This window comes from Mirounga angustirostris, unplaced genomic scaffold (genome assembly GCF_029215605.1).
Source record: "Mirounga angustirostris isolate CCGP_5_RB_7025 unplaced genomic scaffold, mMirAng1.0.hap1 SCAF_5, whole genome shotgun sequence".
In the NCBI taxonomy this organism is placed as follows: Eukaryota; Metazoa; Chordata; class Mammalia; order Carnivora; family Phocidae; genus Mirounga; species Mirounga angustirostris.
Window position 1 is genome coordinate 66,377,925 of NW_026991713.1, and position 12,076 is coordinate 66,390,000.

The following is a 12,076-nucleotide window of genomic DNA, read 5'->3' on the forward strand; positions in this document are numbered from 1 at the left end:
AGCAAGAACAAAATCACTGTTTAAAACACGTTTGAGGCCAGTGTAAAAGCCAAAAGAATGTTGTGGTTAAAAAGAGTCCAAATGCAACCCTAGCTCTTCTGAATTCCCAAATGGGCTACTCATGGTAGAGTTGTCACCGAGTTTGTGACTGGACCATTGTATAAAAGCCAAACACACCCATGCTTTAAAGGAGTTCTTTTCACAAGGGTCGTTCGCAGAGACTGATGCAGTTAAGAGTCAAAGCTGGGTAGAGTCTCATCAAGAACGTGTGCACACAGCAGAGACTCCTGGCAAAGGACCGAGAGCGTTACACTGTGACATCACATTTATGGTCTGCTGAGCCGTAGAAGTAGGGCCGGAAGGGCAAAAGCTTACCAGTAAAAATTAATGTCAGTGGGAGTTTAAGAACACTAGTCTCCAAGAAGCGTGAAAAATTCACATGTGCTGCGGGGTCAGCCCATTCCTTCAGTGCCTGAGATCATTGTCGGATACAATCTTTTCCCATAATAAGGTAACACCTCTATTAATTTGCAAGATTCCAGGGTGAGATAATAGGAAAAATACTAGATGCTGCGCTAATGGCTCCTTATCCATAACTAGAAATTACGTGTGTGGTAATTAGTTTGCTGTAACGAAAACTGCGAGCCCCAACACGTCAATCTTGTACTCCACGGCATTAGATGCTTGAGCAGTTTTATTTTAGTTTATTTTTTAAACTGTCTTTGGCGACTGCCCAATAACACGTGGCGTGAAGCAGTACCCTCCCTCCCATTTAGCCTGTTAAACAAGCTTGTTGAGCAATAAGGGCAGAATAGTGAAACCATCCTCACCTTCAGTCAACCTTTCCTTAATTGGGCAACAGTGCACATTTCCATCCCCGACAAAAGAGAAATGCAGTTTTGGTTTTCTGGGAGCATGCTATTAAGATTGCAATTCATTTATCTTGATTCTAGCTTCTTAGGCACACACACATACCACCAAAGAAACGAGCTCGCTGGGATGTACATACTCATCATCATAGTTTTTCATACTTCAGCTTTTTTGCTTTTTCAGCAAGCAGGGATTTAAAATCATCAGCTCAAATACAAAAACACTCCTAATTCTTAAACATTAGCCTTTTACTCACCGCAGGGTCTTTCAGATTTGCGATTGAAATAAAAGCCAAAAACAGCTATTTGAGTGATTATAATTGCACAAATATTTTTGAAAGAATGATGAACTCAAGACATTAGTGGTGAAGTGTTCTGAATAATTGGTTACACAAGTGTATTTTCAATGGAAAGCTTTCATTCACTTTTATTTTCCCACATAGTAGGTGCTATTTAAGTTTCTGAAGTGGATTTGCAGATTGAAAAGTCACAAGCTGGGCGCCTGGGTGGCTCAGTCAGTTAAGCGACTGCCTTCAGCTCAGGTCATGATCCCGGAGTCCCAGGATCAAGTCCTGCATCAGGCTTCCCGCTGAGTGGGGAGTCTGCTTCTCCTTCTGACCCTTCCCCCCTGACCCTCCCCCTTTCTCTCTTTCTTTCCCACTCTCCCTCTCTTTCTCTCCCACTCAAATAAATAAATAAATAAATAAATAAATAAATAAATAAAATCTTAAAAAAGAAAAGTCACAAGCTACTCCATGGACTAGGGACAGTGGTTTCCAAACATCTATTTGTGTGTCCCAGGGCTGACCCAAGAACTGATTTTCAATGGTCAGGAAAACAAATGAGAAAATGAAGGACATTAGAAAGAAACTTTTTTATATATTTGAAATTCCTCCATTTAAAGAGCTGACCGTTATTCCAAGATTTTTGGTCTTCTATTTATCTCCATACTTCTTTTATTTTTAATTGTACTTGTCCATGAAATCTACATTCTGGGAACAACTGCTGGAATGTCTAGAAATATGAGAGCCTGTCAGTTGCGAATTGGCTGAGCTCACTATATCCATATTATGCCGGCCACAGAAAAGCTGCCAGCTTTAGGTCAATAACAATCTGGCTGATCTAGCTGAAAATATCCCCAGATGATGTCCAGTCTCTTGCCCTTCTCCTGGTCTATTAAATCCACTCCCTCCTGGAACGCTGACCATCACTAGGTGTCTTCATCTTAAAAAGTAGGAAACCTTGGACCAAACTCTTCCTCCATTTAATTCCAAGAAAAGTGAGTGACTGTGGGTAAACCATGCTGAATCCTATATGACAAAATAATCCCTGAATGAAAATGGAGGGAAGCAAATATTCAAATATTCTCTCCTCCCTTAAAAAAAAAAAAATGATGATCAGCCAACATAAGAAATCCGTATGCAGGCAGCAACATTTTGATTCAGCTAGACATTTTCACACTAGTGGAGAAAACATTTTGGCAAAGAATTATTTTAACCAAGAAGTAAAACACAAAATTCCAATCTTAGCTAAGGCCATCTGTTATAACCCACATGAAAGCACATCGGAAGGAAATCTCTCTATCCATTGCATTGTAGTATTACTGATGCTCACTGGCCCTTTTAACATTAAGCCCCAAAGTGAGTACTGTAACTGCAGCACATCTTGGGCTGAATTGGCTGAGAAATTGCATTCTCTAAAGAAAGGAAGAGCATGACAAACCTCTGAGGAACGGGATCCTAGTGGGAACTCTGGTTATGAGTCCAGCCCACATGGATTTCAGATTGTTTGCAGTGTTTATGGTTCTATCCAGTTTTTCATCATTGAGGGGGAAAAAACCCACTACAAAGTCCCCACTTTATAGAAGATATTTTCAGATTCAGATTTTACATACTCCGAGTTCTTTTACACAGAGAACAAGATACATATAAAACTGTTGCTTTGAAAAAGTTCTAGGGAAAAGTTAATATGATTTTATAATCCTAGCTACTAAGTTTCAGTAGCCACCCTTTCCTCCCTCTCCCTCATAACCAATTATCTGCTCTGGTTAAATAAGAATCTTCACAGTGATTCTTTTGGCTAGATTTTATACCATAAGTAAGGCAGGGTTTCTGATTTGACACACAGAAAATCTTGGTTTTAAAAAGTCTAAGGAATTGAGTGCATTGATTATACAACAGAAGTCTGGGGCAAAAGCTTGTGTCAATCTCCTCTTCCCCTATCTTGGTCATATCAATCTTTTCTCATGTTCTCCTACTTTCTCATGTTCTTCTCCTTCCTTTATGTAGTATTTCCTACTCCTCCCCACTGCAAGGTCTGAGGAGGCATTATTTAGTGTAATGAATAATGGCTTTTGAGTAGCTCTTTGACACTCACCAAGTATGTTCACTTTTCTGCCATATTTCATCATCACAGAAGACATGTACTATCCTCAGCATCTTGATGAAGAAATTGAGGTTCAGAGATGGGTCACAACTCCTAGAAAAAGTGGCAGAAATGGAACCTCTATCAGTTTTCCTAATTTCATATCCCAAGTTTTAACTAGCATTTGAGGCTAAAGAAGAGAGTACTGTCTGGTCTGAGTAGGGATCCCAACTTTGTTGGTTAAACATACTTTCTTTTTTCTTCAAATCTGTAGAGATTTGTAACTCTCTGAGTTCCTAAGACGTGGTAAAACAACAATAACAAATCTGAGAGTAGCCAAGACCTCATCATCCAATTCTCCTCTTCTCTCAGGAAATTTCAGCCAATAGCAGGAAAGGGGCAGTGGGCAAGTCAAGTAAGACTCTGAAAGATACAGGGAAATATACAAAGGCAAGACAAAAGTAGGAGTAGTATTAACCCAAAGCTGTGTCTGGAGCTGGACAACAGGGCAAGAAACCAAGAGTGCCCTCTAAGGGTTGGAGAAGGGACACCAGGAGAAGACAGACTACCAGCACCACCAACCTGAACCCCTAGCACATCTTGCCTGTCCAGCACAGTGTTTGAACAGAACAGAAACATTTACTGTTTCTCAAAAAGATGAACAAGCAACCAAGACTATGCAAACATTTGAGGAAAAGTAACACCTTGGAAGAAAAGCCAAAATTCAACAAATAAAGAATTTTGAAGAATAAGATTTAAAAGACCTCACAAAGTTTCAGAGTAAGTATAAAAAATATCACTGGAAAGGTGTAGGATACTGTAGCTAAAACATTAACTGAATATTGTAGAAATAAAAAATTTGATAATTAAAATAAAAAGATCAGGGTGCCTGGGTGGCTCAGTCGGTTGAGTGACTGCCTTGGGCTCAGGTCATGATCCCAGGGTCCTGGGATCGAGTCCCACATCGGGCTCCCTGCTCTGCAGGGAGCCTGCTTCTCCCTCTCCCACTCCCCCTGCTTGTGTTCCCTCTCTCGCTGTGTCTCTCTCTGTCAAATAAATAAATAAAATCTTTAAAAAAAAAATAAAAAATAAAAAATAAAAAGATCAATTTGGGAGTTAATAGTAGAATGGACACATATGAGCAGCATTTTGAAATACCAAGTTAAGGAATTGTCTCAAAACATAGTGGGAAAAGACAAAGAGAATATGAAAGAAAAGTAAACAGACATAAGGACTGACTCAGATTCCCATAGCCATTTAATAGGGGTTCCAGAAAGAGAGAACAGAGAGAATATAAGAGAGGAAATAATTGAGGAATTAGTAAAATAAAATTTCTCTGAGAGAAAAAAATATTCATATTGGTATCTAATAGGTCCTAAGCAGGATAAATGAAAGAAAAAAACAACAAAAACTTACATCTAGATCCATTCTTGTGAAATTTCAGAACAAAAAGAATAAAGAGGGCATTCTAAAGGCTCTAGAGAGTTGGGGCATCTGGCTGACTCAGTCAGCAGAGCATGCAACTCTTGATCTCAGGGTCATGAGTTCAAGCTCCACGCTGGGCATAGAGCTTACTTTAAAAAAATAAAATAAATAAAGGCTTCAGAGAGTAAAAAACAGATAACCTACATAAGAACAAAGATAATATTAGCATCAGACCTCATCAATAATACTGAAATCAAGAAGAAATTAGAACATCTTCAAAATTCTGAGGAAAAAAAAACTGACCCCAAAATTTTGACCCAGCTATAGTATGAAAAGAAAGACATTTTTGTAAATGTAAAGTCTCAAAAAATGTATCAATCATAAATCATTTCTGAAAAAACTAGTAAAGATGTACTTGCAAATAATGAAAAAATAAGCCCAAGTAGAAGACATAGGATAGATAGGATAGATAAAACAAGAAAGAGGGGTGTTAAGAAACCAGAAAAAATTACACTTAACCCTTAATTATTGGAGGAGTAATAAAAAATAAAAATCAGAAATTAAAATCCTAGATGATCTCAGGGGAGAAAATGGCAGCGGGAGCAGAGGGAGCTGGTAAATGAAAGTGTGCAAAAGTTCATCTAATCTTAGGGTGGAGTTAAATGCTGCATAATTCTAGATAAAAAATATGTTGACTAGGCATTAAACATCTAAAAATAACCATTAGAAAAATAGAAATAGATTGTGTAACTTCCAAGCCAACAGAGCAACTAAATGTAACTAAAACCAAACCAAACCAAAACAGATAAACAAAAAACTTCAACAGTTGAATAAAAGACCAGGAAGAAGAGAAAATAAGCAATGAAAAATACAAAACCCATAAAACAAGATGATAGGAAACCCAGATGGAGGTACAAACTGACCTATACTCTTAAAATGTCAAAATCATGAAAATAAAATAAAGACTACAGAAATGTTCCAGATTAAAGGATACTAAAGAAACATGACAGCTAAAAGCAATGCACAATCCTGGATTGGAAACCGGGGTGGAAAAGAATTGCCATAAGACATATTACTGGGAAAAATTTGAAGACGGGTTCTAGATTGGATAATAGTAATATAACAATGCTAAATATCATTTCAATGATGGTACTATGGTCTGTAGGATAATTTTCTTTTCCTTAGAATACTCATACTGAAGCATACAGGAATAAAGGGATATGATCTTCACAATGTACTCTCAAATGGTTCAGAAATGAAAAATAACTATGTATATATAACTATGTAATATACATATGACATATAGGTGGTGTATTTATCAAGAGAGAGAATGATCAAGAATGTGGCAAAATGTTAACAGACGGTGAATCTGAGTGAAAAGTATATTGGCATCCTTCGGACTATTCTTATAAGTGTTCTCTAAGTATGAGACTATTACAAAAAGGAAATAAAATAATATGGCAGAAATAAGTATAATAATCAACATTCATGACAATATGAATGGATTGAATTCCTTTATTAAAAAGCAGAGATACTCAGGCTGGTCTGAAACAAAGCAAAATAAAAGAAAGAAAGAGACCTCAACTATATGTTATTCGTAAGAGACACAGCTGAAACAAAAAGGGAAAATAAAGGCATTTTCCAGGCAAATGTGGAGAAATAGAAAGCAACTACAGCAACATTCATGTCAAGCAAAATAGAATTGAAGATGCAATGTTCCAAGAAGGAGAACAAGGAATATTTCATATTGATAGAAAGAACAATTCACTAAGAGAGTAGAGCAATCATAAATCCATTCTGTCTCTAACATTACAGCATTAGTAAATAAGGAAAAGACTGGTGGGCATGCAAAGAGATGGTAAAAACTCCCAATTATAATGGAAATTTCTAACATACCTCTCTTAGAGGTGGATAAATCAGGTAGGCCAAAAGTAAATTACATTGGGTTTGAACCATGGTTGAAAAGCAGGTCTTATATATATATAAAGAAGTTTGTGTTCGGGAGGCAAAAGTTATACATTTTTTATAAATTTACCTGAGGTATTGAGAACAATGAAAACAGGCCTTAGAAGGGCTTCATTTCAGAATAAGGCATCCTAGATGGAGGGACCCTTGATCTTACAACCTTTGTTCCAGGAGAGGATAATATCAAACCAGGCCTGTCCAAAGCATCTGCCTCAAAACCAGACACTGGAAAAGCCAGATTTCTGTTTTGTATATTTATACATCTGCTTCTCACAGGAATCATACCTTCCTATAACATGTTACACATGTGACAACTCCAAGATCATGCTGCACGCTGTAGTTCCAAGCAATTCCCACAGGAACTCCATGCCCCTGTAGAGTTTATATACATATATAGGATATATATGTATGTGTATATACACATGTATATGCATATATGCATGCATATATATGTTTTTAAACTTTATTATGATATAATTTACGTACTACAAAGTTCACTCATTTAGAGTGTACAATTCAATGGCTTTAGTATACTTTCAGAGTTGTGCAATCATCACTATAACCTAATTTTAAAACATTTCATCACCCCCAAAAGAAACCTTTCATCCATTTACAGTCACTTCCTACCCTACCTTCTGCTCCCTCATCCTCCAAAGTGGCTGCACAATAGCCTAGGAGTTGGGAAAAGGGCCTGTTGGGTTTGGGTGGGGTAATGTGATGCTGTCAGCTGTGGTCCCTTTGCTTTCTTCCAGCTCTGGTTGAAAAGGTTACAAAGCTATGAAAGAAAGTTCTGTAGTAACCCATGGAATAAACCTTGTTGTCATGATTTTTTAATACTGTGTCTCACTGCAAAAGTCAGAGTACCTTAGGATCTGGGGGACAAGCTCCATTATAACTCCATAACCCAAGTTCTTGCTGATTCTGATTCCAATTAGTTTTCTAACTGATCAAAATTTCTTCTGTAATGTATTGCTCTTCAACAAAAATTAATTTTCCTTCTGTATACACATCTCATTCTATGAATAAATCATTCTGTATTCCAAAGCAGAACTTTATTTGAACTCTGATAGGTAAGTATGATATTTACCCTCTTCTTTCCCTAGAGAACTGTATTGCTAACCAGGAACCTGCCCCTTTGTAGGCTCTTCTACTAGATTACATAATTGCACTTATGCTCTCTCTAGTAACTCATCCCAGTTATTTGGACTTGACATTCCTAAATATGACCAGTTTGATACTCTTCTATAAAACACAAGATTGAACATTCCTAGGGAACATTTCACTTTGTCAGAGTTCTACTTTATTTTTAACATGTCTCAGATGGTGAATTTTTTCCTCAAAACTTTTGAAATCTGCTTTCCTCAAGCCTCATGTGCATTCTAACCATGCGGAACAACTCCTTATTTGATAATCAAAACTTTGAGATGATGCACCTGCTTTCTCACAAGGTTTCTGTTGCATTCCCTTAGTGCAGAGGCTCCTTTCTGCTGGTCAGAATTCAGGCCAGGATGGTCTTCGGAGCCTCCCAAGAGACAAAACTGATTAGCAAGAGAAGCTAAAAAAGTATATCCTATTCTTTTTCATATCTGTAATATCATACTTTAGTTTTGGTTTTGTAATCTGCAGTAGGAAAACATCATCTATTCCTTCCATCTGGCCAGTAATTTCTTGGTCCCTGTCGCAGCAATTTTTCTATTCCTGTTTCTTTTGATTTGATGCTCACCAAATGTTTTCCATCATGCTCTATCCTAAATTTCAATGCTATTTGACTGAACAGTTTCTGAGAATTAGGTAATAGTAATTTATCAGTGTTAATTTCCTGATTTTGATGGATGTATTGTAATTATATAGGAGAATATCTAAGTTTGTAGGAATTAGACTCTAAAGTATATGTGAGTAATGGGGCATCATGTTGGCAATTTAAGACCAAATGGTGGGCAGGAGTTATTATTCTTGTCCCTCCCCCCCAATTAACATCTGATGTTGAATATGTGATTCATTAAAAAGTTGGACCATTATTGATCAATGAGATCTATTATGGTACAGAGTGTTTCTACACATGCAATATATTTCTGATCTTAGCCTATGGATATGGTGACATCAAACAATCCCTATTTAGCAGTGTGGCTAGCCCTGTTGGTTCCTGTCATTCCTTCCTTCAATTCTTACTTGTTAATAGAAGCCTGATTTCATTGAGATATGGGCATCTAGTCCTTTCTTCCTCCAGAAAGGGAATTTTTATTGGTCTAAGATAGTCATGGTTTAGACATGGGCATGTGATAAACAATTTTGGTTAAGGATATATGATACATGGAAGCAGGTCTCCTGGGGTTGTAGCAGGGGTGCTTTAAGGAAAGATTTTCCTTGTTAATAACCAGAGGTCACAGAATGAAATGACTCCTCTTCAATTTGATGGGGTCATGCCTACATGTAACACCTAGAACTACGATAGTCATTTTGCAACCATGTGGAGAACAAGCCTAAGGAGAAAAGACAAGATAGTGAAGATGACAGAGCAGAAAGATAGAAAAAAAATGTACATTCTTGATAATGTCACTGACTGCTAAATTAAGCAGCCCTGTAATCACCCAATCCCCTTGCCTGTTATGTGAGATAATAGGTTTTGCTTCTTGTTTAAGTATATATGTTTAATATGCATAAGTACATATATTCATATTAATTAACATATAATTAATATTATATACATTTACATCTCTAATAATGTTTTTGACCTAGAATTATAGATACAGATTTGGAAGTAGCCACAGAGGTCATCTATATTCTAGTCCAGCCCTTTCATTTATTTATAAGAACAGCTTAGACAAGTGAGGCATTGCCCAAGGCCAAAAGTTAGTAGTTGATGAGATTCTGGAATCCAAGTCTTTGGATTCCTTTCTGAGTCACTGTGCTGTCTGCTACCCTAAAAATAGAAAATAGTTCCAAAAGTTTCAGGACACTTTGACTGAGGGAAGGGGCATGGGGTATCTAATGGCCTGATAGGGAGTGGCTGATTTTCCTACAGTGAGAGTTTTGTTCCATCATTTTTATATGGGCTTCTGCCAGGGTAACAATTTCCACCCCAGAGACCAGCCCCTGCCCAGATTCACAGAACTGCTGCAGATCTTTCCCAAGAAACATTTGGCTTTTATCTAATTTAAGTAAATATGTGGTGCTATTTTTCCCTTAAGCACCCACAGGTACTGAGAGAGCCACATCCAGATATTTGGGCCTTATCTCATATAGGAAATTTTATAGAAAGAAATTTCCACCTCTTGGGAAGTGACTTTTGAAAATAAAGACATGCAAGCATTTACTTTTCTCTCTTTATGACTTTCACACCAAGGAGGCCAAACTGAAAACAACAACAACAAACAATAACAATAAAACGTTATCTAAGGTAAAAGCATTGCTATTGGCAGTTCTATTTTGTTTGGCTTTAACAGTCTCCTTCCTTGTTTGAATTTGAATAGCGCTGCTATTTTATCCACCTTAGTAATGCTTTTGTCTTCAACTTTGCACCTTTTTCTACAGGTTTTAATATCTTCATAAATGCAGCACTGTGTTTTGCAAAGATAAGGGCATTTTTTGGACATTTTGCTTTTCAAATACAAAGGATGGTGATGCCAATTTTTACATTACTACTCACTATAAATAAATATACCATTATCTTTTTGCTAAGTACATTGCTGATTAATCACTACAGATTAAAATAAACCCATATTGAAACAGTAACTTTTTATTTTTTTATTTTATTTTTTTAAAAGATTTTATTTATTTATTTGACAGAGAAAGAGAGAGAGAGAGCACAAGCAGGGGGAGTGGCAGGCAGAAGCAGAGGGAGAAGCAGGCTCCCCGCAGAGCAGGGGGAGCCCGATGCGGGGACTCCATCCCAGGACCCTGGGATCACAACCTGAGCTGAAGGCAGTTGCTTAACTGACTGAACCACCCAGGCGCCCTGAAAACAGTAATTTTTTTAAAGGTTAATAGAAATTTTATCTATATTGTATTGTTGTCTTAACATCTTAATTTGCAAATAAAAGAGCAATTATAATAATTTACTTCTTAAAAAAAAATTTGTAGAATACTTTCCTTTATGAGAACAGCACCACCATCTGGAATCTTACAGTTTGTGCAATGAAAGAATTAAATTATAAGGTTTCGTTTAATTTTGTTTTAGCTGGTAGAAAAGTAATTTGTCTCTTCCTGAGAGATTTTACGATAAAAATGATGCAGAAATAGCATTCTGTTATCAAGTAAGAAATAACTGTGTTCTCCCTTCCCCCACACCACAAGGGATTCATGTGGTTTGTGTCCTACAGAAATCAACTGATTTGAATGGTATCAGACTCTCACATGATTTCTTTCATAGCTAATGTTATCATAAAATTAACATTTCAACAGGGATTAATTTTATATGCCCTCCTGACTGCATTTTCTCCCCCTCCCCTGCCCATCTGACTGCATTTTCTTCATGTTAGAAAAATACATTTTTTTTAACCTCATGTTAAATAAATTTGATGTTCCATTTTTTTTTCAAGAGTAGAGATTAATCTGTGCACATGATGAAAAACAATTGAACTAGTTCTCAAACATTAAAAAAAACTGTAAAAGAATTTTAAGCACTATACAAGTGTACAGAATTATTGTTATCATTATTATATAAAGGGACCATTAATGGTGTGGCATATATAAGTATATATATGTGGATCAAATATAGCTCTCTATAATAGTTTCACTAAACAGTATATAAAACTATGCAAACTTTATGACGTGGATGGAACTGGAGGGTATTATGTTGAGTGAAATAAGTCAAACAGAGGAAGACATGTATCATATGATCTCACTGATATGAGGAATTCTTAACTGCAGGAAACAAACTGAGGGTTGCTGGAGTGGGGGGTGGGGTGGGAGGGATGGAGTGACTGGGTGATAGACACTGGGGAGGGTATGTGCTCTGGTAAGCGCTGTGAATTGTGCAAGACTGTTGAATCTCAGATCTGTACCTCTGAAACAAATAATGCAATATATGTTAAGAAAAAAAAAAAAAGAAGAAGAAGAAGGTAGCGGGAGGGGAAGAACAAAGCGGGGGAAATCGGAGGGGTAGACGAACCATGAGAGACGATGGACTCTGAAAAACAAACAGGGTTCTGGAGGGGAGGGGGGTGGGAGGATGGGTTAGCCTGGTGGTGGGTATTGAGGAGGGCACATTCTGCATGGAGCACTGGGTGTTATGCACAAACAATGAATCATGGAACACTTCATCTAAAACTAATGATGTAATGTATGGGGATTAACATAAGAATAAAAAATAAAATAAAATAAAAAAAAAAAAAAACCTATGCAAACTTTAAGTTCTTCAAAAATGGAAAACACTATATAATGTTTGTTAAAATCCCTACTATTCTCATGAATGGAACAAAACAATTCATTCAAGAGTCAAAAATCACATCCAA

The 12,076-nt window shown here is 36.9% G+C and overlaps 1 long non-coding RNA gene across 1 annotated transcript in view; it reads right to left on the reverse strand.

The window, feature by feature from the left end:
* Nucleotides 1–12,076, reverse strand: part of LOC123843820 (uncharacterized) — a 188,516-nt gene that overhangs the window by 50,797 nt on the left and 125,643 nt on the right. The window contains exon 3 of the long non-coding RNA XR_008505986.2: nt 3,246–3,347. This is a non-coding gene — a long non-coding RNA (uncharacterized LOC123843820). The remainder of the gene's footprint in view (nt 1–3,245; nt 3,348–12,076) is intronic.